The sequence below is a fragment of the Corythoichthys intestinalis genome, chromosome 11 (assembly GCF_030265065.1).
Source record: "Corythoichthys intestinalis isolate RoL2023-P3 chromosome 11, ASM3026506v1, whole genome shotgun sequence".
Taxonomy (NCBI): Eukaryota; Metazoa; Chordata; class Actinopteri; order Syngnathiformes; family Syngnathidae; genus Corythoichthys; species Corythoichthys intestinalis.
This window is the reverse complement of record NC_080405.1, coordinates 23489697-23512081: the sequence shown is the minus strand read 5'-3', so window position 1 is coordinate 23512081 and position 22385 is coordinate 23489697.

Below are 22385 nucleotides of genomic sequence, written 5' to 3'. Positions count from 1 at the left end.
TTCTCTCTGCATTAAAATGAGGAAAAGTGACAGTCTCCTCCAGTAATTGTTCGAGAATTGTTGATAAAAACTGCTCGGCAGGCCCAAAAAGCAAATGTTTTTTGTCTTAACCGTGACAGAAATCAGCTGACAACCACAGCTAACTGCAGATTATTTTTAATAGCTGCTGCAGCTGAATATGGTTCATGATTCATCATTCATGTTTTGGACAATAAAGAAATGCAATTACCCCTCTCCAAACACCAAGCATTATTTCAAGATTTCAAGAAGCAAAGAAAGCAAACTCCAATCCAACAGGAACCCACTTGCAGCTACAGGCAATTCAGAGGTCAATAGGCAATCAAAGGTAAATGGTATTTCGTTGTACACTGTGCAAATTCAATAATAAATTTCCATTCCGTTCAAAAAGTGGGAATTAGGATGATAAAACAGGACACTGTAAAGAACACTAGAGACAAGAATTAAAGGGAATGGATAAGCATTATGGAAAATGATTGAATTTGTATAAGGGTGCAACAGCAAATGTGAAACAAGTGACAATATTTACCCAATATCTACAGTGTATAACAAAAGTGAGTACACACCGCACATTTCTGTAGATATTTAAGTATTTCTTTTCATGGGACAACACTGGCAACAAAAGTGGGGGGGTCTAGATATTAATGGCTATATTTTGACTTATATAGAGAGGAAAATAAATTAACTTTATAATATAAGCTGCACACAGACTACTTTTCATTGTGTCAAAGTGTCATTTTGTCAGTGTTATTTTTATACATATACATATTTTTGTATCTGAAATACATTTTTTGTTCAATTATTACACTACTTTCTGTAGGCGACAAAACTTTTGTCTTGCAAAAATTTGACCTTTATGTCTTCATTAAATGATAAATCTTTTTTCGGTGAAACAAATATATTTTTGTACATTCAACGTGATTTGGGAGGGTCTTAGCTTTCATATGAGCCATTTCTGAAACCAAATGAATAATTAAAAGTCAGGTTATTAGCAACTGTTTCTACAAAATTGATAAGCGACAAGACTTTTGTCAGGGACTGTATATCTGAATAACTCAAATAGCATGCCATTAGGCTGTGTGAGCGTGTACGTGGGGTGAAGCATCTCTCAGCCAAATTTTCTGCCCGCCTCCACGGCACCTGAGCTCTGTGTATGCATACGAGAGGAGAACGTCTCTCGGGCATACCTTGTGGCTACCTCGGCAAGCAACGCTTGGATTATGGTTATAGTTTAATTGCTAATTTTGTGATATACTGGTTGGCAAATGTGCCTTGTAATAAAACCTAGATAATTCAAACCTGTTTGGCTGGACGATGCACTACATGCCTCAGAGGCATCCTTGCATCACGGAATGCTGTTTTTTTTTGTTGTTGTTTTTTTTTTAATTACATTCACTCCTCCTTCGCTGTGTTGTGTTGTGGCTAGACAGTTGTCTGGCTGTGCAATATTAGAGAAAGCCAAATAACATAGAACACAAGGACCGAGAGAAGTATTTTGGAGGGTTTGTAACTTGTTGGCATAGACTGATAGCCAAGTTATGAATGAGGAAATTGCAATAACACCAAATAGCCACTGGCAGGACTTAGTCCTTTTATAGTGGGTGGGTGGGGGGGCAGAAATCCAAAGATCTTTGAACGTCAGCACAGCCCCATTTTTGCACGACATTTAAATGCAATTTGGATTGAACTGGGGAGCTAGGGTCGCTTGACAAATACGAGCGAAAAAGAAAAAAAAATACAGAAAAAAGTGGAGAGCAAATTCAATATGAGGATGGTTAACTCAGACTAGGAATTGCCATGTGTTTTAGGAGGAATGTCTGAATTGCAAGAGAAAGCAAGGAGGTGATAGAGTACTTTGAATGTTGGGACAAAAATGAAGGAAAAGAAAACTGAATTGATTACATTAATGTTCAGACATTGAAAGAGACGATAGGTAGAAGTTAGGAACTTGACGACAGAAAATTTGGCATCAAAATCTTTTATGTGTCTCTATCGAGTTTAGAGCTCAAGTAACCAAAGAAGACTGCGATAAATCTTCATCGGTATGACAAAACAACATCAGTGAAGTCAAAGTGTAGTGTCTTTCAAAAGTCAACATCATTCCAAGTCATCATTTGCTTCCTCGTCTTCCATGACAGCAAAGAAAAAAAGGCCAACAGGTGAAATCATCAATCCAGAGAAATGTCAAGCTTTTAGTTTGACTTTTGTCTTTTTGCAATATTTTCAATAGTTTTGGATCTTGGTGGGAAAACCAGAAAAAAAAAAAAAAGCAAAAAACTTTTCACTGTCAAGATTGTTCAACTGTCACGCTCTACCTATCTGAAGGGATGTTTGCTTCACTCTGCAGGTTTACTCCAGCAGCCAAACAGGAAGTTGTCTAAGTAATTGGACTCAGGTGGTGTTAGAAGTGGCATATTCAGACAAAACCTTTAGAAAAACAAAGATGGCATTATAATATATCTCTTTGATAAATATCTGACCCCTCACAAGTGTAGATTTACAACCTTTTTTTATTTGTCCTCCGGATGAGGCGTTGATGAAAAAGAACAATGATACTTTGAAGTATCGGAGCTCTGACACATCAGGTAAAAGGCCAACAGAAGAGTGGGGTAGAAAACAAAAACAGAAGCAAACATCTTATTGAGTCATTTATCATACAGTAGGTCTATTGTTTGGTCATCTTTTGTGAGTGAAAGTGGAGGGCTCGAAAAAACCAAGCAGCCCTATTGGCTTCTTTTTCATCTCTCCCTGTCTCATGCATCTTCTGCTCCAACTCAAAATATCTGCAAGTTTCACCACATCCATGAATGTGTAAGGCTCCATGTCGAGCATCTTGTGACTTCTTTGCACGTGTCCAAACTATATCAGTCTGCCTTTGCTAGCTTTGCCCTGAAAGTTTCCAGTGTGTGCTCTAACAAGATCATTTCTTATCCTATCAGTCATAAAGAAAATATCAGCATCTTTAACTCTGGCACCTTTCCTGTCACCTTGGTACTTCTACCATCTTTAACACATTAAAAAAGTGCCTGTCTTACAACTGTGCAAGCTGATGAACACTGGTCTAAATCAATATTTTCTTTGTTTGCAATAATTGAGACTGCTTCCATTTCCTAAGAGTCAATGCCAGTGAAACAAGATTAAAAATAATAATAACAGTCATGATAATAATAATAAAAAAATCAACCAACAAAAGGGTGCTTTAGTGATTGATAGAAGACTCAAATACAGTGGTGCCTCTACATACGAAATTAATTTGTTCCAGGACCTTGTTTGAAAGTCGAAATGGTCATATGTCGAGCAGGATTTTCCCATAAAAATACTAATAATTCCATTCATTCGTTCCACAACCCAAAAACTTATACTAAATCCTTAATAAACACTGTGTCAGGGACGCGGGCAGGCAGGCAGGTTGTGTGGACCCAAATGCAGGGAAAACGAAAAAGGCAGCGAGGCAGGTGGCAGTGAACTCAAAAAACGTTTTAATAATAACTAACCAAAGGCACAAAGTACAAACAAAAGGACTGTGGATCAAAAAGGCAAGGTTCAAACCAAAACTTACTTAAACAGAGGGACTGGTACACGAGGGCGTTGACCGGACTTGAAATTGACGTTCGCATAGACAGACATTGACATAGACAATGACGCAACCAGGAGTGACAAGAAACTGGGTCATTATATACGCAGACAAGGGGTAACGAGACGAGGAACAGCTGGGTAACACAGGTGGATGCAGATTGCAGGATACACTGGGAAAACACACACAGGTGAGAGCAATGGGTAATCACAGGGACAAGTCACGCAAGGAGAAACCAAACACAAAACCTAACAGTACCCCCCCCTCAAGGGACGGATCCCAGACGTCCCGAGGAAACAAAAAGTCAGAAGGTTGCTCGGAGGAGGGAGCAACACCAGCCCGTCACGGCCAGTCAGGCGGGCGTCCAGGACGCCAGACGTGGGCCGATCGCACGGGTCGATCGGGAGGGCGCCCGGGGCGCCAGACATTGGGTGACCGCACGGGCAGATCAGGCGGGCGTCCCAGACGAGGTAGTGCTCGGTCGTCCATACCGCCACGTTGTGGCAGGAAACGAGGGGCAGCATCGTCGGGGCGAGGGTCAGGAACTTCGGAGTCTGCTGGCGGGACAGCAGCGGTGTCGTCTGCTGGCGGGACAGCAGCGGGGTCGTCTGCTGGCGGGACAGCAGCGTGGTCGTCTGCTGGCGGGACAGCAGCGGGGTCGTCTGCTGGCGGGACAGCAGCGGGGTCGTCTGCTGGCGGGACAGCAGCGGGGTCGTCTGCTGGCGGGACAGCAGCGGGGTCGTCTGCTGGCGGGACAGCAGCTTGGTCGTCTGCTGGCGGGACAGCAGCTTGGTCGTCTGCTGGCGGGACAGCAGCGGGGTCGCAGGAGTCTGCTGGTGCAGTCGGCCCGGGCACTTGACTGCGGGGAGTCGGCGCGGGCACTTGACTGCATGGAGTCGGCGCGGGCACTTGACTGCGGGGAGTCGGCGCGGGCACTTGACTGCGGGGAGTCGGCGCGGGAGGCACTTGACTGCGGGGAGCCGGCGCGGGAGGCACTTGACTGCGGGGAGCCGGCGCGGGAGGCACTTGACTGCGGGGAGCCGGCGCGGGAGGCACTTGACTGCGTGGAGCCGGCGCGGGAGGAACTTGACTGCGTGGAGCCGGCGCGGGAGGAACTTGACTGCGTGGAGCCGGCGCGGGAGGAACTTGACTGCGTGGAGCCTCGGGAAGCCGAGCCGTCAAGACGTGCCCACGACGTCGGCGTGGACGAGATCGCCGAGGCTTTTGGACAGGGTTCATTGATAGACTGGGTGGTATGGAATGAGGGAGGCCTGAAAAAAACCGAGAGGGTGAAGAAATGGGCATGGAAAAAAAATCTGGGTCGGAGTCAGAGTCAGAATAGAGGAGGTCATATAAATTGTGATCCTCCTCAAAATCTGAAAAATCAGAGTCCAAAAAAATGTGTTGTGGTCTGTGGGTGGGTTGAGGGTGTCGACGTGCCGGCCGAAAATGAATCTTTCCCGCTGGGTCCACTAGTGGTTGCGTCATTCTGTCAGGGACGCGGGCAGGCAGGCAGGTTGTGTGGACCCAAATGCAGGGAAAACGAAAAAGGCAGCGAGGCAGGTGGCAGTGAACTCAAAAAAAGTTTTAATAATAACTAACCAAAGGCACAAAGTACAAACAAAAGGACTGTGGATCAAAAAGGCAAGGTTCAAACCAAAACTTACTTAAACAGAGGGACTGGTACACGAGGGCGTTGACGGGACTTGAAATTGACGTTCGCATAGACAGACATTGACATAGACAATGACGCAACCAGGAGTGACAAGAAACTGGGTCATTATATACGCAGACAAGGGGTAACGAGACGAGGAACAGCTGGGTAACACAGGTGGATGCAGATTGCAGGATACACTGGGAAAACACACACAGGTGAGAGCAATGGGTAATCACAGGGACAAGTCACACAAGAAGAAACCAAACACAAAACCTAACACACTGCTGTTACGATAGCAAATAACAATTGCAAAGATCAAAACGAATAAATTATCAATGAAAATCGGAATAATAATATAATAATAGTAATGATAATAATAATAATACCTGTAATAATGTAACAAATCAGGTTCTAATGTAGCGGACGTTTTCTGTTGTACCTAAACGCACCCCGGGGCTGACGTGACAGTGAGATATTTTACTTTCTTTTTTAATGTTATGATGTTGGCGTCAACTGCACTGGACACTAAGCGTGTTGTGTTGCACAAGTTAATGGAATATATTATTACGAACCTGACAAAGCTGGCGATTTCTTTGGCGATGTTACCACAATAAGAATTGTCACCTTAACTTATCGGACGAGGAGGAGGACCATCGAGATCGACATTCTACGGCCGTATTGTTGTCCCTGTTCACGGATGTTCATATTTTGCTATCATTTACATCTTCATTTCAATAGTAAGCTTTTCTGTCTTTTTCCCACCTACACTAACCTTCTTGGAACCAGTGTTGATTTCTCTCACAAGAAAATCAGCCGTGCGTCCGTCTTCAGGCAAAACACAACTGCGGCGCTGTCATAAATCGTTGTATTTCAAGCATGTCGTCGGCGGTAGAAACAAATGGTGAGTCGAATTTTATGTCGGATGTCGAGAAGATCGTCTGTCGAAGTGATCGTATTTCGAGGTACCACTGTGTAAGTATAATGCCAGAGCATCTGTTTATAAGTGAACATTATTTGTCATATTTCATTAAATAGTGGGAGATTCAAGCCTCCTGTTAGGTTAAAGGTATAATTGGCCCATTTTAAAGTTACTCGACATGGCACAGGGTCTCAGGGGACACAACATAACAATCTACCTTATTTGTAAGGGTTCAGATGATTTCAAGTGCCTGATCTCCTCCACTTTCTTCACCTCGACTCCATGTAATCTTACCACTGGTCACAATGCTATTTGAAAGCATTATAGTCCATGCAGCATTATGTCTGATCTCATCTGTCAATCTGTCCCTGACCTGAGAAAACAAGGGGCACAGAGTCCCACTTCCTCCTTAAAGTCTTTCATCCTAGACAGATCACTGCATGAATTCAAAACATCTTGATATTTTGATTTGGTCTTATTGTGTCACCACCTACTATTTTTCTAAACAAACAAACAAACAAAAAAAAACTCTCCCGATCTGTTGCAAATCATTCCATCTATTTTTTTTTTTTTCATACCACCTCTACTGTTCAGGTCACGGGAAGTTAGAGCCTTTCCCAAGCGACTTCAGTCAAAAAAAAAAAAAAAAAAAAAAAAAACAGACTGCACCTTCGACTACTGTAGACACGGGTCAGTATGAGGCCACATGTAGAGACATAAAAATTTACTCTCACATTCACATCATCGCTAAGTGAAAAGCATACCTAGCTGAGTGCACTGAACCCAGACAAATGTACCACTCCATCATCAGTCTCCACTGTGCATGGTTACCCTAAATTAGAGACCAAATGTAAAAGATGGAGTTGCAGAAGAGCAGGTGGGATGTTCAGGAGAGGTTATTTTGCCCTGAAAATGAAGCATAACAAGATATGAGTGGCTGCTTGCAGATTACCAAGCTTATCTGGAGTGTGTTACTGATGTCATAACTGAACTTGGTTGTCATCCTCTCACTGAAGCAAACCTGTGGTCAGTTTATAATCAAATACGCCATTGCCCAATATTATAATTGCTGTTAAAAAAACAATTCTTTCAAAATGATGTTTCTACAGTACATTTTCTAAGCATACGCATTGACTTCCATACCTGTCAAGTTGTACAGTTTCGGCGTAATTTGTACAAGTGAGCACTCATTTTTAAATGTGTACGCCGTACGTTCAAAATCTGTACGTTTTTCATGCTTTACGTTTCTCTTCTCCGTTGGGATTTTATCACTGTTTCGGCAACGAGACAATGCACCGAATCATTCTGCAGCCATTTACTCGCGAGAATTGCGCGTTGAGTTTAGCGTCTGCCTCTTCCGATCACGTAACTGCACTCGCACTTCCGCCACCATTTCATGACTCGCAGTCGACAAAGTTGATACAAACGTGACAATAATACAGATGAACCAGCTCGTAAGAAAAGAAAAACTTGCCCACGGATGCCATCTACCAGAATCGGGGACACAAACTGGTGAATCCACTGGATGGATAAAAAGATCACAGTATTCATTTTGTGTTCCGTGTGGATTGAACATTAAAGTTTCAGTTTCAGGAATCTGCGATCTCAGAAAGCACTTCAAGACAAAAGGTCACAAAGATGCAGTCTGCAGAATGAAAAGCTACAAGCCTATCAATGAACAAGTTTCACCGCAAAACAAAACAATGCACTCATCGGATGCAGTGTCGAAAGCGGAGATTTTATTCTGCCAATTTGTTGCCGAACACAATTTGCCTGCAACTATTTGATAACTTCTCAGAATTAACAAAAGAAATGTTCCCTGACTCAAATATTGCATCGGTAAGTTAATTTTATCAATTGACCTTTTCAATTTATAATTGGACACGGTAACGGACTATCTTCAAGTCAAACTGAATTGTGAGCTGAAGTGCAGCCATCAAAAGACATGATAGAAATTGCTAAAAGTGCTGCATACAGTTATAACAAAGGTCACTGTTAATTTTTAGTAATCATGATGTAGCTGAAGAAATTGTTCTTTGATTAAACTAGGGCTAAAAACGCTTTTGTTTAGCACAGCATATCCATAACTGTCTATATATTTCCAGCTATTTGCTTTTTAATACTCTTGTGCTTTATCTCCATTGCTGATTTCAATTATTATTAGTAGTACCGTATTTTTCGGAATATAAGTCGCACCCGAGTATATGTCGCACCAGCCATAAAATGCCCACCGAAGAGGAAAAAAACATATAAGTCGCACCGGAGTGTACAGTGGGGCAAATAAGTATTTAGTCAACCACTAATTGTGCAAGTTCTCTCACTTGAAAATATTAGAGGCCTGTAATTGTCAACATGGGTAAACCTCAACCATGAGAGACAGAATGTGGGGAAAAAAAACAGAAATCACATTGTTTGATTTTTAAAGAATTTATTTGCAAATCATGGTGGAAAATAAGTATTTGGTCAATACCAAAAGTTCATCTCAATACTTTGTTATGTACCCTTTGTTGGCAATAATGGAGGCCAAACATTTTCTATTACTCTTCACATGCTTTTCACACACTGTTGCTGGTATTTTGGCCCATTCCTCCATGCAGTGAGCAGGTATGTTTTGGGGCTGTCGTTGGGCAAGACGGACTTTCAACTCCCTCCACAGATTTTCTATGGGGTTGAGATCTGGAGACCGGCTAGGCCACTCTAGGACCTTCAAATGCTTCTTACGAAGCCACTACTTTGTTGCCCTGGCTGTGTGTTTGGGATCATTGTCATGCTGAAAGGCCCAGGCCCCTTGCTGATGGAAGGAGATTTTCACTCAAAATCTCTGGATACATGGCCCATTCATTATTTCCTTTACACAGATCAGTTGTCTTGGTCCCTTTGCAGAAAAAATGCCCCAAAGAATGTTGTTTCCACCCCCATGCTTCACAGTGGGTATGGTGTTCTTCGGATGCAATTTAGTATTCTTTCTCCTCAAACACGAGAACATGTGATTCTACCAAAAAGTTCTATTTTGGTTTCATCTGACCATAACACATTCTCCCAGTCCTCTTCTGGATCATCCAAATGCTCTCTAGCGAACCGCAGACGGGCCTGGACGTGTACTGGCTTCAGCAGGGGGACACGTCTGGCAGTGCAGGATTTGAGTCCCTGGCGGTGCATTGTGTTACTGATAGTAGCCTTTCTTACTGTGGTCCCAGCTCTCTGTAGGTCATTTACTAGGTCCCCCCGTGTGGTTCTGGGATTTTTGCTCCCCGTTCTTGTTATCATTTTGACGCCACAGGGTGAGTGAGATCTTGCAAGGAGCCCCAGATCGAGGGAGATTATCAGTGATCTTGTATGTCTTCCATTTTCTAATAATTGCTCCCACAGTTGTTTTCTGTACACCAAGCGTTTTACCTATTGCAGATTCAGTCTTCCCAGCCTGGTGCAGGTATACAATTTTGTCTCTGGTGTCCTTCTACAGCTCTTTGGTCTTGGCCATAGTGGAGTTTGGAGTGTGCCTCTCTAATCTTTTCAAGTAGGAGAACTTGCACAGTTGTTGGTTGACTAAATACTTATTTGCCCCACTGTAAGCCACATTTTTAAATTTTTTTTAAATTAAATAAAAAATAAATAAATAAAATTAATTTTTTAAAATTTTTAATTTACTTGATAAATCCAACACATATAACAGATATGTCATCTTGAAAGGCAATTTAAAATAAAAAAAAATTAAAATTAAAAATAACAATAGAGAACAACATGTTGAATAAGTGTACAGTATGATACTACATGATGCATGAACAACAAAATGCAAACCTGGCCGGTATGGTAACGTAACATAGCTATTAAGAGTTATTCAGATAACTATAGCGTAAAGAACATGCTAACAAGTTTACCAAACCATCAAAGTGTCACTCCAAAACACCAAAATAACATGTGAAATGATATAATAATGTGTTAATAATTTCACACATAAGTCGTTCCAAAGTATAAGACGCACCCCCAGCCAAACTATGAAAAAAAACTGCGACTTATAGTCCAAAAAATACGGTAGTAGTGTTTTTATTCTATTCGTGATTAAATGCGATTTTTGTGTATAATTTTATTTCCTGTTTCGATTGTCTTTATTTTTTACGTTCTATTGATTTAATGTGATTTTTATAATCTTCATGTGATGTACAGCACTTTGAATTGCCTTGTGTTGAATTGTGCTGTATAAATAAATTTGCCTTGCCTTGCCCCAGGTTATATTTGACAATATTACCAATAAATTCATATTATTTTAAAATTTGAGTTTTTGTTTCATATTGCACGCTATATAAAACGTAAGATTAGTCATAATTTTGTAAGGGCATACGTCACTATTTGTAAGATTGCCTACGGCCACGAGTTGACAGGTATGGACTTCATAATGCAATTGACGGGACACTGGGTGCGGGGCCGATAAATAGGGGGCGTGCATTGTTCGTAAAGCCATCAAAACTGACCGAGTGGAATCACAAAGAGCTTTTTTAGTTGAAAATTCTTGTGAATAAATGCTAAAATCCCTGAATTCTTTATAGATATGGACGTCAGACAGTCTCGATTCTTGGTTAAAAGCAAAAGAAACCGAGCAGGTAGCATTCATTTTACGTGAATATGTGGAATGTGCGGCTCGTCTTTAAGTTCACTGTGGCGCGGCCTTACTACAACAAAGAGCTTTTTATGTTAAAATTCTCATTAATAAATGCCTAAATCCCTGAATTTACAAACGTGCAGGTAGCCTTTATTTTACGTAAATATTGCGAACTATGATCCCAATGCCTTAGCGGCAGATTTCTCCATTTTTTTCGCAACGTTTCAAAATGCATGCATGGTACGAAATATAATAATTACCTTGAATCCTCGAAGAAATCATTCCTCAGACAATCCTTCCTGTTTGTATGTGGTACAGCTTTCGTACTTTTTGAACTGAAATCCACCGTTAGTTCGCTGTGTGTGTGTGTTTGTGAATAGCTCCTCTTGATGTGGGCGGCCCCCTGCTTGAAGGAGTTGCGCAGTGCATGGCCGAGCTGACCCGTCAATAATGATGATTTCTATGGCATACGTACATAAATTGTTTTGATTTTTAAAATGTATATGGTTGTTTAGCTACCAAGTTTTAATAGTACGTACATGCAGAAGACCAAAAATAACTCAGACTAAAAAGTCATAACAGTAATTAAGAAGAATTACGAGGTGGACACCAGACAGCGATAAGCTTCAGTGTTGAAAGGTTGTAGTGATTTACAGTATTTGAGCAATAAGTTTGTGTAGGCTGGAGAAGTGGGATGTCAGACTTCATTTTGAGACTCAAGTAATGCTGCTCTGAGGCATACAGTCAAGCGTGACAAGAAACCCACTTTAAACTTTTCCTTTTGCCCCCTGCAATCATCACAGCAACACTTTCTACTGTGGAAATAATAAAAACCTCTGATGTGTACAATTGTAAAAAGGTAGACTGTATAAAAGTATAGACAAAATTCAAATTAACTCAGCACATGGTTTCCCATCAATTTGAGTAATGGAAGATTTATCCACCCACACTTTTTTCCCCTTTCATATTAATATTGAATTATTTAAATAGTGTTATGTAAGATGTAAAGACTAATTAACTTGGGGAGGCCCCAACAGAGATTCAAACAAGAATTAATGTTTTTTTTTTTTTTACCTTGTGTTCTCTTGTATTTTCTTCATCAAACTAAAATAGTGAATAAGTGCACAAAACCACTCGGGGAAAAAGCACATAGTAGAACAAAATAGAATTTGGCATTTACTTTACTGTACTGTTACTTTGCTGTGAAAAAGAAGACATTTGATCAGCAGTTACCAACATGGTGCCAATATTTACCAACTAGCCTCCAAGGGCTGCCTGTTCTAAAAATATCTTACATGTGGTTTCACATAGAATTGTTGAAGTGTGATCATTTTCAATTATAAACATTTTCTGAAATTTATGGAATCAAATTGCTGCAAAATGGTGCAGCAGATGGTCACCTCTGCAACACACTTGCTAGTATTATGTTTGCGTTTGTATTTTTCGTTCATCTTGGGCAAGCCATCATCATTTATTTATGAGGGGAAGACTTACTGAGCATCAGGGAACTGACTCTTTAGGTTTTACCAGCAAGTCCTCAAAGTTTTTGGGCGATACTAAGTTGAAAAAGGTGACTAGACCCTCATCTAGGTGATGTATCAAAGAAGAATCAAACGCATTTTAGGTAGTGATTGATCATCATTGCAACCATTTGTTAAGATCCTGCCAGAGAAATCAATCACGTCTTGTACTTTACAAGTTTATACTTCTCATATGTATATAAGGCATGATAACAGAGAAAATACAAAGTAAAACTCAAATTCTCTTCCGGTTTAATTTCACTACCAAAAGGGACTAAATTAGTCAAGTAGAATGCCAGATAAATACTGCACAACAAGCTCAAATTGCTAAATACTCTTTGATTGGGCTATTTGACTTTTCCCTCAATCCAAGGTACCTCTCGCAGAGAAATCTTTCACGTCTCCTTGACCCTGAACAGGATACATGGCTTGAAATTGATGGATGGAGGCTTCAAAAGCAGAAAAGTTGCTGTACGTGTTCTATATTCCCCCCACACCACCTAACTGCTAATTAAATTACTCAAGCATGGGTCTCCTTCCCTGAAAGATATAACACATATTAACAATTCCTCATTTCTCGCTTGCCTCTACTTTGCACATTATCTTCTTATGGCCTTCAAAGAAAAAAGAAAAAAGCTAAAAGTGAGAAAGGATGAGTGAGGGAGACGAGGCATGAATGATAATTCCTATGGGGGTAACAAGTCCCTTGTGTTGTTTTGTCATGTCTCCAAAAAGAGTTATGGTGGTGCTTATCAAACCTTTTTGATTTCCAGAAGGCCAATTACCTGTATTTTTTCTTTGTGTTTTTTTCAATTCCCCAGTCTCTCTCTTGAAACACACGAAACAATATTTTAACAAATGAAAAAAACAGCAAAACATTAACAGAAAAAAAAAAGATTTAGACTAGCAAGTATGAATCAAGAGCATGAATTAAACAAATGAAGGCTTCAGTAAGAAAGAATCATACTAAAGATTGTGGTGGATGCAGATGAGACAGCAAGATGAGGCTGACAAGATTGAAGTGTGACCAAACATCAAACTAGACAAAAACAGAAAGGAAATTGTTGGATCTAAATAAAATTAATATTAATAATAATAATAGTGCTGAACCTACAGGCAACAATACGTCCGCAAGTTATTAATGTAATTAATCAGTCCCTGAGACATAGGGCTATATGCGTATGCATACCTTGAATATCCCTTCCAAATTTCATTGTGATCCATCTGACTACGTAGTGTTGTTGGAACTCCAATCTGAATTTCGTTGTTATCCTGACAATGACAAATAAACTCTGAATCAGAATCTACGAATGACGGAGGAGTAACAATATCAATTCTGAAATTAATTAATGTACTTAATCAGCTCTGAGACACACAAAAAAACATATGAACAAAAATCTGGCTCCGAGTACCTATGCGTATAAATGTCTAGGACATATCTACCAAATGTCATTGTGATCCATCCACGACTAAAATAGCAATTTCAGTTGGTGTCCTGCCCAAGTAGAAGAACAACAAGAACTGTCAAATTCTACTGCTGGTCAGATTGTGGTTTTACAGAGTTACAAAGTGTTGGCGGTGGCGGTGGGCGGAGTTCCCTGCGTCGCACCTGCGTTCCGTCTCATCAGCAGTATATTTAAACACAGGTGATCTTAGGTAGGGTTGCTGAGATTTTATCTTGCTAGTGGACGCCATTTGACAGTATGCATTCTCGTGCCCTTTGCTATACTTTGTTAGTTGCACCCTTGCCTCGGTTTTTGTATGTCTTGCAGCTCTTGGTATTGCATTATTTTGTTTACACCCTGCTTTGTGGCACTCCACCCATCGTCTCGGTTTACCCTTGGGTTTGTCTTTTTTTATCCGTTTTTTAATTTTTTTAAATTTTTTAAATTTTTTTATTTTTTTATTGAGGTGCAACTGCTGCATATACAGTGGGGCAGTGGGAGCCTCGTTAGACCTCGTTAGAAGAAGTTAGACCTCTTTGACAGCCAGAAATCTTGCTTGTTTGTAGGTGATCAAATACTTATTTTCCACTCTAATTTGGAAGTACATTCTTTAAAAATCAAACAATGTGATTTTCAGCTTTTTTTTTTCCACATTCTGTCTCTCATGGTTGAGGTTTACCCATGTTGACAATTACAGGCCTCACTAATCTTTTCAAGTAGGAGAACTTGCACTATTGGTGGTTGACTAAATACTTATTTGCCTCACTGTACTGCAGGTTTGGCAGAAAACAAACACTCACATGTAGGGCAAAAGTGATGATATAAATCTCAAAGCAGGTGGCAGACAATAAAAAGGCCAACACAATGCAGTTTCTGTAATTTTAATCCCATTGTAGGTGATGTAGAGTGATGGTGTCAATTTCTGCTGAATATTGCAGGGTGTGCCAAAAGTCTTTTGCGCAGACATAAAGACGTCAGCATTTGGCAGCTTAGTCTTTGCATATTTTCTGTCCATATCATGTCCTAACATACTGTATGGGTCACTGTTTGATATAGGAGCTTTGTAGCATATTTGTCATCTAGTAAGGCATTTTCTATAATGACTGCAGTTCAGGCGAGTGCAGCCCTGAGTACTTTCTATGATTTTGCTTAAGGAGTTCACTGTTTTCATCGGCTGTGTGGTCTGTTTTGGAGAATCTTCATATGAATGATATAAATTGTACTACGAGTTGGAGGACTCATAATAGCCATTAAGCTTCTCCGACTGGCACTGAACTTCCTAACCAGGTGGCAATTCTTCAATACATTGCCAATGTTAATTTCCGAATCATGGGCAAGGTGATGAGCTTCCAAAAACTGAGAAGCTGTCAAACAGTAATGGTCTCACATCTGCCTGAATGATACCTCAACAAAACAGATATAAGGTGAGGTTATTGACCTATGGGAAGTGTATTTAAAATAATAACAATCATAATTTGATTGGTTGATAAACTTTGGATAAAATATCAGAATAGGGTACAGAGTGTTGTCGTGTAATGACAACCTACACCCATTTTCTGTACTGCTGATATGGAATCAAGGAGGCCAGGGAAATCATGTCTGACATATTACAATTTAAAGCAGAATGTCCAAAGTCCGGCCCGGGGGCCAAATGCGGCCCTTTGTCAAATTTCATCCGGCCCCCAGCTTCTGTCATGAAATCAATAACATCTGGCCCGCACGCAGACTTAATAAATTGGTCAGCAGTACTGCAACCAGCATATGAAGTAGCTTACACACAAAATGCTACTCCTCATTTACCCACTAAAAGGCAGCAGCACCTTAACCCTTTATTGCTAAATGTATCACATTTGATACACCTAAAATTTCATGATTTTCAGACTAATTTAGAATTTTGACATTTCTTTTTGGGGAAAAAAATGATGGATGCAAGTCAACACATGCATCTGCAGGTTCCATGAGAAAAAAAACATGATTTAGCATGGGTTATAGATATTAGAGCGCTTATTACACATATTCATTTTGACTTTTCTTTTCACAAATTTGAAAAAAAGGTTTCATTAGGCCCTCATTTTTCAAATTTTGGGATTCTCTGATAATTGCTTCATGTTGCAGGTATTTAAGGGCTAAGCAACATTACTCCATGTGACCCTCTACTTCCAATTTTCTAAAATGGCGACAATCAACAAAAAAAAGTTGACTATGATGGCCGACGCTTCAAGGATAGGTGGAAATTGGACTATTTCTTCACTAAAATACTCAAAAACTGTGTCTTGCCCCATTTGCAAAGAGACAGTCGCTGTTTTTAAAGAGTTCAATGTGAGGCGATATTACCAAACAAGACACGCTGACATGTACGACAACATTACAGGGAAGATACGCAGCGAGAAATTGAAGCAACTTGAAGCTAGTTTAATTTCACAGCAGTAGTATTTCGCAAGAGCCCGAGAGTCGAAAGAGAACGCCGCAAAGGCTAGTTGCGAGATTGTTGAAATTATTCATTAAAAAAATACCAAAGCAAATGTGATACACTGAATGGCTTGCTAAATTTTGCTTAAATATATTGTTCTACGTAAAGGACGTCAGCCAAGGTCGGCCCCCCACATTTTTACCACGCCAAATCTGGCCCCCTTTGCAAAAAGTTGGGACACCCCTGATTTAAAGCAACAATGTAACTTTTCAGTTTTGGTCAATTTTAGCGACGCTAGTGGACAAAAGCTGTAGTGTTTTGCCTTAAGAAAGACTTCTTTTCCCAAGTGGACCAGCACACACCCGAAGTGTCGTGAAGTCATCAATCAATCTCCTTGTCGCCTGCAGAGGAATTAAACAGCATTTCTGTTTCCAGCAGCTGTGTGAATGATAAAAAGTAATAAGGTAATGAATCCAGTTGTGGCTAAACAATAGCATATGACGGTTAACAACCGTGCAGCTTAGTGTGGCTAATCCCCCGAACCCACCGAAACTCGTCGGCGCTAACGAGTTTGATTGAGGGGGATAATGGGAGCATCACACCAGCAAGTGAAAGCTGGGCCAATGTTTACTCTGCATATCTTCCTTTTTTTCCTTCTCAGACAAAACTTTTTGTCGCTTTTGTTGCTCTGCCATCTTTACAGAATTCGCATCAACTTCCGTCTTTATAATGAATGGGGAAAGGGGGGAATGTGAAAATATGTGTTATAAATATGTTATGAAATTATTTTACAAAGGTTTAAAAATTACCTAGACTAGACTAGACTAGACTAGACTAGACTAGAATAGAATAGAATAGAATAGAATAGAATAGAATAGAATAGAATAGAATAGAATAGAATAGAATAGAATAGAATAGAATAGAATAGAATAGAATAGAAAATAACACCTTTATTGTCACACAGTGATGCTGTGATTTTGGGGCAACTTTTTCACTTGCTACCTATTGACAAAGGTCCAGAGAAATAAAAAGAGGATATGTGACATTTGTAACTATCCAAGCCACGATTGACGGTACAGATGTGTGAAAATTAGATTTGACTATCGCATACGTTTCATTTTTGCTGTGAGGATGATCAACAATAAAAACAGCAACTGCAACGTTGCAGGAACTGCAACGTTGCAGGAACTGCAACGGCTGCTGGGATGGAGTCAAAGCTTACAGGCGCTACAATTACCTAATCATTTAAGCAGAGAGTCATTAAATATCAAAGGGAAATTGTAGCGGCCCTGAATAAACAAAGTGATGGACATGTTTGTAGGGAACAAAGCAGCCTGTTGAGCAGAGGATTAACAAATAGAGAACAAGATGCCATGTACTGTGCATTTAAACTGTGTTGAGAGCTCTCTGCTTCTCTATGCCAAATGAACGGGCTTGCCTGGTCATTAAATCCCATTTGAATGGAATTAAATTAGTTGGCAAAAGCTCCATGGGCAAACTGGGAGCTTAACACTCCTTTCAACAGTCCTCATTTGAAACAGATGAGTCTCTTTCATGAGAGACCACAGTTGAAATTGCATGGTCTGATGGAGTTTCTTTTTTTATTTTGAATTTGGATTGGGAAAAAGAAAGGTAGAAAAACAATCAAACTCAGACAAAAGTCTATCATCTGCCTGTATTTGTATGGGAAGAATTCAATCAATCATTACCAGGTCTCCCCCGTCTCAAACAGAAAAAAAAGCAAATGATTCAGACAAGTGCCATTATGTTTTTTTCCCCTCACTTAACGATTTCCGAATAGTGGAGGGCCATTTTGGCAGACATTTAGGGACACTTCAGCAGAAAATACTGAAGGAGAGTATTTTCTTATTTGAAACAGACAGATAACAACACCAGACAATGGCATCCCTATTGCCAATAACAACCTGAGGCTTAATTTCCTAAACACTATCCTAATGAAGATGAATGTGCTGCTTGTATTTAGACGTGTGCGTATCAAGGCGCTCTCTTTGTATTTAATGAGTCAAAGCCTATACAAGTAAATTCATTTAAACAATAGCTAGAATTTGCATCTGAAAGTATTGCATGCATTTTTCGTAGCTGTCTTCCTGAATCGGTTATTGATTTTATATGTTAAAAGAAGGAGCTGCTGTAACTTTGAGCTATTGTGACAGAATATGAGCACAATGAAATACTGTATTGATTAACTATCAGCTAACGAGACTGATGACTTGACCTGTATTTACTGTGCTTCATTCTAAGTATTCTCATTACCTTGGTCTTTCCTATGGAAAGAACAAGGTATTGTTATTCTGCAACTTTATTCGCCTTATTACCTTGGTCTTTCCAAAGGAAAGAACAAGGTAATGATATTCTACAACTTTATTGTACTTATTACCTTGGTCTTTCCAAGGGAAAGAACAAGGTTATGTTGTTGTACAACTTTATTGTACTTTTTCTTTCTTTATTATTACCTTGGTCTTTCTGAAGGAAAGAACAAGGTTATGTTATTCTACAACTTTATTATTATTATTATGCAATGGTTTCTCCGCGTTTTTTCGGCGCGCCGCGCAGCCCGAACCGTACCACCGATCGGCACCGTTCAAGTATCGACACGACCGGAATTTTCGCGCGACGATGGGAATTTTTCAAACGACCCCGAAAATTTTTTCGTTCGCCCGTAAACGGCGATTTTCCGATTTTTTACAACTTTTTCAAAACGCTACTTGTCCTACAATTTTTGACCAAATCACATAATTTGGACATCAAAAATTCCGGGACGGTGGGGGGCATAAAGATTGTATACAGAATTTGGAAAAAATTTACGGTTCCCCAGAAATTTGACAAAAACTTGCCCATTCATTTTTAATGAGAAAAATAAAATTTCAAAATGTATCTAGTCCTACAAATTTTCACCAAATCACACAATTTGGGCATCAAAAAATCCAGGATGGGGAGGGGAATAAAGGTTATTAACACAATTTGGAAAAAATATACGGTTCCCCGGAAATTTGCCAAAAACCTGCCCATTCATTTTTAATGGGAAAAAAAGACAACTTTCAAACTGTTACTAGTCCGTCAATTTTTGACGAAAACACACAAGATGGGCGTCAAAAATTCCGGGATGGTGAGGGGCATAAAAAATACCGAGAAATTTTTTTTGATAAAATGTACGGTTTCCCGGCAAATTGCCAAAAACTGGCCCATTCATTTTTAATGGGAAACAAAGAAAAGTTTCAAATTGTATCTTGTCCTTCAATTTTTGACCAAATCACACAATTTGGGCATCAAAAATTCAGTGATGGTGAGGGGCATAAAAGTTGTATACAGCATTTGTAACAAATTTACGGTTTCCCAGAAACTTGCCAAAAACTTTCCCATTCATTTCTAATGAGAACATTTCCCATTCACTTCCAATGGGATTTCCAATTGAATTTTTTTTTTTTTTTTACATTGCAGTGATGCCATTGACGGCCATGCATGTCGAATCTATTGATGCCAATGTACTTGGATTCAATTGACTATATGGATGTCGATGCCATTGACGGCCATGGACGTCCAAAATTTTTCCCATTCATTTTAAATGGGGAAAAAACTACATTTCCCCAAATCAACAGAAAATGACCAGATATCAAGAGGACGTGTCCCCCCAAACGTCCCCAACTCCATTGAGGCTTATAGGGGGTGCTGCCATTGACGTCCATGGACGTCCAAAATTTTTCCCATTCATTTTCAATGGGGAAAAAACTACATTTCCCCAAATCAACAGAAAATGACCAGATATTAATAGGACGTATACCCCAAACGTCCCCAACCCTATTGACGCTTATGGGGGGTGCTGCCATTGACGTCCATGGACGTCCAAAATTTTTCCCATTCATTTTCAATAGGAATTTTTTTTTTTTCCCAAAATAAAAAGAAAATGACTAGATATCATTAGGCCGTGTCCACCAAATGTCCCCGATTGCATTGCCGCTTATGGAGGGTGATTCCATTGACGTCCATGGACGTTCAAACTTCCCATTCAATTCCAATGGCATTTCTTCATGTTTGTTCATTCTATTGATGCCAATGTACTTGGATTCCATTGACGCTTATGTAAGTTGATACCATTGACGTCCATGGACGTCCAAAATTTTTCCCATTCATTTTCAATGGGAATTTTTTTTTTTTCCCCCAAATCAACAGAAAATGACTAGATATCAATAGGACGTGTCGCCCAAATGTCCCCGATTGCATTGCCTCTTATGGAGGGTGATGCCATTGACGGCCATGGACGTCCAAATTTCCCATTCATTTCTAATGGCTTTTAATCATGTTTTTTCATTCTATTGATGCCAATGTACTTGGATTCCATTGACGCCTATGTAAGTTGATACCATTGACGTCCATGGACGTCCAAAATTTTTCCCATTCATTTTCAATGGGAAATTTTTTTTTTCCCCAGATCAACAGAAAATGACTAGATATCATTAGGACGTGTCCCCCAAATGTCCCCGATTGCATTGCCGCTTATGGAGGGTGATGCCATTGATGTCCATGGACGTCCAAACTTCCCATTCATTTCCAATGGCATTTCTTCATGTTTGTTCATTCTATTGATTTCAATGTACTTGGATTCCATTGACGCTTATGTAAGTTGATACCATTGACGTCCATGGACGTCCAAAATTTTTCCCATTCATTTTCAATGGGAATTTTTTTTTTTTCCCCAAATCAACAGAAAATGACTAGATATCATTAGGACGTTTCCCCCAAATGTCCCCGATTGCATTGCCGCTTATGGAGGGTGATGCCATTGACGTCCATGGACGTACAAACTTCCCATTCATTTCCAATGGCATTTCTTCATGTTTGTTCATTCTATTGATGCCAATGTACTTGGATTCCATTGACGCTTATGTAAGTTGACACCACTGACGTCCATGGACGTCCAAAATTTTTCCCATTCATTTTCAATGGGAAATTTTTTTTTTTTTCCAAATCAACAAAAAATGACTCGATATCATTAGGACGTGTCCCCCAAATGTCCCCGATTGCTTTGCCGCTTATGGAGGGTGATGCCATTGACGTCCATGGACGTCCAAACTTCCCATTCATTTCCAATGGCATTTCTTCATGTTTGTTCATTCTATTGATGCCAATGTACTTGGATTCTATTGACGCTTATGTAAGTTGATACCATTGACGTCCATGGACGTCCAAAATTTTTCCAATTCATTTTCAATGGTAAATTTTTTTTTCCCCCAAATCAACAGAAAATGACTAGATATCATTAGGACGTGTCCCCCAAACTTCCCCGATTCCATTAACAATTATGAAAGGTGCCGCCATTGACGTCCATGGACGTCCAATTCTCCCATTGATTTCTAATGGCTTTTACTTTGTTTTGTGCCAATGACTGGCATTATGATCCATTCTATTGATAGACCTGAGTGGGGCTAAGATCTGTATCTCCACAGAGGAAAGACCAAGGTGTGTAATTTCTCCCGAAATTGCAGTTTCTAGTTATTATTCAATAATTGTTGACGTTTTTTTCGGCGCGCCGCGCAGCCCAAACCGTAGCTCCGATCGGTACCGTTCAAGTATCGGCACGACCGGAATTTTCGCGCGACGATGGGAATTTTTCAAACGGCCCCGAAAAATTTTCCGTTCGCCCGTAAACGGCAATTTTCCGAAAAAAAAAAAAAGTTTAAAAATGTATCTAGTCCTACAATTTTTGACCAAATCACGTAATTTGGGTATCAAAAATTCCGGGACGGTGAGGGGCATAAAAGTTGTATACAGAATTTGGCAAAAATTTACGGTTCCCCGGAAATTTGCCAAAAACTTTCCAATTCATTTTGAATGAAAAAAAAACGCACGCTGCACAGCCCGAACCGTTACACCGATCGGCACCGTTCAAGTATCGGCACGACCGGAATTTTCGCGTGACACAGGAAACTTTACAAATGGCCCCGAAAATTTTTCCGTTCGTCCGTAAACGGCAATTTTCCGTGAAAAAAAAAAAAGTTTCAAAATGTATCTAGTCCTACAATTTTTGACCAAATCACATAATTTGGGCATCAAAAATTCCGGGACGGTGAGGGGCATAAAAGTTGTATACAGAATTTGGAAAAAAATTACGCTTCCTCGGAAATTTGCCAAAAACTATCCCATTCATTTCGAATGGGAAAAGTCCCATTCACTTCCAATGGGATTTCCAATGGAATTTACATTGCATTGATGCCATTGACGGCCATGCA